This window comes from Lipotes vexillifer, unplaced genomic scaffold, assembly GCF_000442215.2.
Source record: "Lipotes vexillifer unplaced genomic scaffold, Lipotes_vexillifer_v1.1 scaffold71, whole genome shotgun sequence".
NCBI classification, from domain to species: Eukaryota; Metazoa; Chordata; class Mammalia; order Artiodactyla; family Lipotidae; genus Lipotes; species Lipotes vexillifer.
In genome coordinates, this window is record NW_006793703.1 from 2,463,940 (window position 1) to 2,469,886 (window position 5,947).

The following is a 5,947-nucleotide window of genomic DNA, read 5'->3' on the forward strand; positions in this document are numbered from 1 at the left end:
TGGGATGTGAAGGGACATTTAGAGAAACTTTTAATTTTGAAACCATATTAGACTTAGAGAAAAGTTGCAAAAAGAGCACAGAGCATTTCAGATATGCTTTACCCAGCTGCCCTAATGTTGACATCTTATCCAGCCATAGGACAATGATCAAAACCAAGAAATTAACATTGATACAACACAAATAACTATAGACTTTATTCAGATTTAACCCGTTTCTCCGTTACTGTCTTTTTCCTGTTACAGGATTCAATCCCAGATCCCATGTTGCACTGAAAGGTCCTCAAATCCTTCAACCTATGACAGTTCCTCAGTCTTTCTTTGTCTTTCATGACCTTGATGTGTTTGAAGAGTACTGGTCAGTTGTTTCACAGACAATGTGCGTTTGTCTAATGTTTTTTCATGGATAGATTGTGGTTATATATTTCTGGAAAATGCTGTGGATGGAATTGTTTCCCCTCCAAATTCATATGTTGAAGCCATACCCCCCGTGACTGTGTTTGGAGATAGGGCTTTTAGGAGGTAATTAAGGTTAAATGAGGTCAGAAGGGTGGGGCCCTGATCTGATGCCAGGGTGACATGACCTCAATAAATTTTATGACTAGTGCTTTTTCCTCAATCCCTGATTTAAGGTATGGCTGAAGGGTGTTTCCACTGTAAAGTTACTGTATTTCCTTTTGTAATTAATTAATGTCTCGGGGGGATCCTTTAGACTATGCAAATATTGTTTATCTTAAACTTTTGCCCAATAATTTTAGCATCCATTGGTGATTTTTTGCCTGCAGTAATTATTACTAATGGTGATTTTATATTTCCTTCTACGTTTATTAATTGGAATTTTTTTTGTAAGAGCTATACCTTATTGCCAATTTACTTATTTGTTCAATTATTTTAAAATATGAGAATAGACTCATGTATGTTTATTTTAGTCTATGGATTACAATTAAATATTGTTATTTATTTTATTGTTCAGAATGTGCCGGCTTTGGCCATTGGGAATACTTTCATGTTGGTTTCTATGCTCTTTCATCCTTTCTGAGCACATTCTTACCTTCTGGCACCACAAGATGCTCCAGGACCATCTCGTGTTTTTCTTGCCTAGACCTGGAATCCACTGCTTCTTCAAGGAGCCCTGGTTCCTTTTGTTGGAGAGTTGTATTTAGAAAGCAAGATCTGGGTGCTGGGTATGCTTGCTGCTACTGGGGTGCCAATGATAAACAGACATTCTTTTCTTCTAAAAATGTTTGTTTTTGTTCCCATTTGCCATAGTGCCTAGAATTCTGAGTCTTCTAGAAACCTGTGTGATTGAAAATAAGGTATCCTGCTATATTCCAGCTACCTTAGGGATGAACTGTTGAGTCTGGAAGGTTCTTCAGTCCCCAGTTAAAAAGCAAACATCCCTGGATTACAGGATGGTATGATGATGTAACACTAGGTGAAAGCAGATTCCTTGTGAAGGAGGCCCAGGAGTAGCCCATGGCTGAGGGCACCTGTGACACCAGGAGCAGGAGACGGATGTTGAAGAGGAAGTGTGTGTTCACCTTGGGCCATTAGAGTTTATGCACTTCCGGAAGGCCAAATCTACCCTTCATCCCAGCTTTTCACATTCCCAAAACAGAGAGTAAGTCTCCTTCACTCTTTTGGGAACGTGCAAAGTATTTTGAGTATTTGTGGTCAGAAAGTTGCTGAGAACTAGCAAAAATATCTAGAACTAGATATCTAGAACTAGCAAAAATATCCCCTTCAATAACGCTTTGAACTTATCTTTGTTCCTCTATAGGTAAGGTATTTTTCTCCTCTGGCTTCTTTCAGAATTTTTTCTTTATCTTTGATTTTCTGCAATTTGAAAATGATATGCCTAGGTGCAGTTTTTTCTTTTTCTTTTTTTTTTTTTTTTTTGCATTTATCCTGCTTGGTGTTCGTCCTCTGTGCTTCCTAAATTAGTGGTTTGATGTCTGATATTTGGGGAAATTCTCAGTCATTATTGTTTCAAATATGTCTTCTGCTCCTTTCTCTTTCTTCTTCTGATATTCCCATTATGTGTGTATTACACCTTCTGTAGTTGTCCCCTAGTCCTTGGATATTGTTTTTTTTTTTTTCTTTCAGTCTTTGTTTTTTTCCTTTCCGGTTTGAAGATTCTATTTATACAGGCGCTAGCGCCAAGATTATTTTCTCAGCTGTGTCCAATCTACTAATGAGCCTATCAAAGGCATTCTTCATTTCTGTTACAGTGGTTTTTTATCTCTTGCATTTCTCTTCTGGTTCTTCCTTAGGATTTCCATCTCTCTGCTTACATTGACCATCTGTCCTTGCATGCTGTCTGTTTGATCCATTAGGACCCTTAGTGTAATAATTAGAGTTGTTTTAATTGCTAATTAAAACACTGCCTGATAATTCCAACACTCCTGCCATATCTGGTTCTGTTGTTTGCTCTGTCCCTTCAAACTGTGTTTTTTGCCTTTTGGTATGCCTTGTAATTTTTTCTTGATAGCTGGACATGATAAACCAGGTAAAAGGGAGTACTGGAAATAGGCCTTCAGTAATATGGTGGTGAGGTGTGAGGGGAGGGGAAGCATTCTCTAGTCCTATAAGTAGGTCTCCGTGTTTTAGGGAGCCTGTGCCTCTGAACTGTGAACTTCACAAGTGTTTCTCAGTTTTATCCTCCCTTCTTAGGTGGGACATGAAGGCTAGAGTGGGCCGGAGCTGGGCATTTCTGTTCTTCCACGTGGAAGCCAGAGACAGCTGGAGCTGGGTATATTTCCCTTCCCCAGGTCAGTTAGGCTCCGATAATAATAGCCCAGCAGATCAGGCTCTGGTTAACTGGCTTCACCTGAGGGCAGGCCTTGTTGAGAAGAACAGCGGCTCCGGTCAATTTAAAAACGGTTCCTTTGCCCCTCCCTCTGCGGGAAGCTCACGGGAATTTTTCTCATATATTTGCTGTGGGAACCTGGTTGAGCTCCTGGCGGAAAGTCTCCCCGTATGTTGTGGGCCCACCGTGACTTGGTCACTCTGAAGTTTTTAACTGTCAGAGTTGTCTACACTGAGCCTCCGGCAACTCGCTCATTACACGCGTCCTACCTGGGCACTAGTTCCTGCTGTTTCTTCTCCTGAGTCTCGCTCTGGTAAGTTGTGACTCCTGTATTCACCCGTCTGTCTCTCTAATCTTAAGGGCAGTGGTTTGCCCTGTGCCCCGGGCCCTTGTGCCGCTGCAAGAAGTATTGATGATTTTTTTTCAGTCTGTTCAGCGTTTTACTTGCTGTTAGGATTGCTGACTTAAAAAATATTCACAACCTAAATGTTGAGAGTTACGTTTTATTCAGCGGGAATTTTTCGGACTTCAAGCCTGGGAGGCAGCATCTCAGTAACCCTGAGAAAACTGCTCCGGTGAGGCGAGGGGGGAGCCAGGTTATAGAGAAGTTTTGCAACAAAGGGCAGGTAGTCTGACCGTCAAAAGATGATTGTTAATGAAAGAAAACTGGATATCTCAGGGAATTTAGCGCTTTTCTATGTATGGGAAGATGCAAGAGTCTGGGCTCACTGAAATCATACCTTTGACATGCACCTCAGCTACCTGGGGCCAGTATCCCTGTGTTTTCACATCCTGGGTTTTCCTCAGGGCTCACTGGCTCACGTTGGAGGGCAGCAATCACTGATGACCATGACATCCTTTGTTTACTGATATGGCGGGTAATATTCCATTCCTCAGAATGGAGTGGTGACTTCTGAGCTCCTTACACATGGACCTGGAAACTGCAAGTTCCCCTCTTTCTTCTTTGGCTTCTAATTACTTTCCAAGGTTGGACTCCCCACACTGCGCCTCTCCTTCCCCCCGTCCTAACCCTCTAGACATCCAGTGGATGATCAGAGGATTTGTAACCTGAGGGTACGGCCCAGGAAATAGCTATCTCGCTGTCAGGCTAATTCACATGCTTTGGAGAATGTGGGTAGAAGGGGTGATGGAAGAGGGGCAACGGTAGGCTGACAGGCTTGGAACAGCAGTAATGTTCCTCTGGGCGCCTTCCCTTGCTCTGTCCCTCAGAGTCACATGGTGGTCCCTGCAGACTCTCTGGGTGTAGCATCTTGGAGGTCTGGACAACTTCCTTGCTGAGCAAAGGCCTCCCACCTGCAAAGGCTTGGGCTGTTTGAAAAGCCCACTGCACAGCTCTATCACCTGAAGATTTGTGACAGCACGTTCGTCTGCCTGACTCTGTTGGAAGGAGTTGGCACTTTGAATTATCAAGCACCAACCACTATGAATAGGAGAGGACAGGAACTCCCCCACTTGGCATTTGCAGTGGCAAATCATGTCTTGGAAAGCTTTCAAGATTCTCAGCACTGGCAAAATTCTGGGGAAAGGGGATCAGTCAACTATCATTTATTTATGCTTTCAAAGGGCTCTGGAAACACAGGTAACAATGGGGTAGCAGAACAAGCCCTATCATGTATTATTAAACACGAAGTCTGATAACAGGGAGGAAGACTCCCCTCTTGGATGGGTCATGGAGAACTAATAAGGCTCCCTGAGGCTCCAGGCTAGGGCCCTTCTAATGACTTCTTAGGCTACTGGAGAAAGAGAATGGCATTTCCCCCTCTTCAGCCACTTTTGTCTGAAGAATTTAAGGTATTTCATTAGTAATTTCTTTAAAAGGAGGCAGATACTGCTTTACTTAGGGTGGACCCAGAACAGATATACCTGGAGGCTGGATTTTTTAAAAATGAATTAAGTAAAATATTTATTGAAAGTATATGAAATGCTAGACATGGTGTGAGGCATTGGGACACAAAGATTAACACGGTGGTCCCCGGCATGTTGCTCACAGACTACCCAAGGGCAAAGCATGTGTAAAGGCTACTAGGTCAATTAGTCTATGAGTACTTTTAGAGTATCTGTATGCTCAGGGGAGGTAAAGAAAATTGCATAGCCCATTTCTCCAGGTGCTTCTGAATTGCTAGGGAAAACGATGAAATCTACTTGGTAGAGTAAAAGGATACTTTAGTGGAATCACGGGCAGCAGGACTTTGAAAAAGGGAGAAGTCAGTGTAGATTGGAGTTTAGAAAAGGTGAGGAAGAAATAGTGGGAGATACATTTGTAAAGGGAGGATGATGTGGGAAAGGGCCTCAGGAGCCAGGCCAAAGAATCGCACTTGATATAATAAAGCAATAGGAAGCCACTGAAGGTTTTAGAAGGGAAGGGGGTTGTATTAGTCTCCTAGGGCTGCTGTCACAAAGTAGAACAAACTGGTTCACTTAATACAACAGAAATTTATTGTCTCATAGTTCTGGCAGCTAGGAATCAAGGTGTCAGCAGGGCCATGCTCCCTCCGAGACTCTGGGTAGAATCATTCCTCGTCCCTTCCCCATCCCTTCAGGTGGCGGCCACATCCATCCTGGGCTTGTGGCTGCCTCACTCCAATCTCTGCCTCCGTCTTCAAGTGGTTTCCTCCCCTCATAGCTAAGCATCTTGTAAGGGCACCAGTCATATTGGATTAAGGGACCATCCTACTCCAGTATGACCTCATCTTAATTAATTACATCTGCAACCCTTTTGCCCAAGAAAGTCATATTCTGAGGTACTGGGGCTTAGGACTTCAGCATTTACCTTTTGGGGGAACACAATTCAACCCATAAGAGGGACGAATTGGTAGAAGTGGGATAATGATAAAGTTAGTCTAAATGTAGGGTGTTAATTGATTGGAGAGGGAGGGCCTTTCTGCTGGGGGTTGTGACAGTATCCGGACCTTCAAGGGGAGGGGGCAGGGGCACTAATGTGAATGGAGAGTTAAGCTTGGCCATGGAGGGTTTTTAGGGAAGAAATGACTACAAGAGAAGCTGAAACTAAGGGTGTATAATCAAGCAATTTTGATGAGGTTTTGAATCTACATGATTAGAAAAATGATATTGTGATATATATTCAGTTAGTTGATTTTCATAAATGTATTTAGCAGGAAT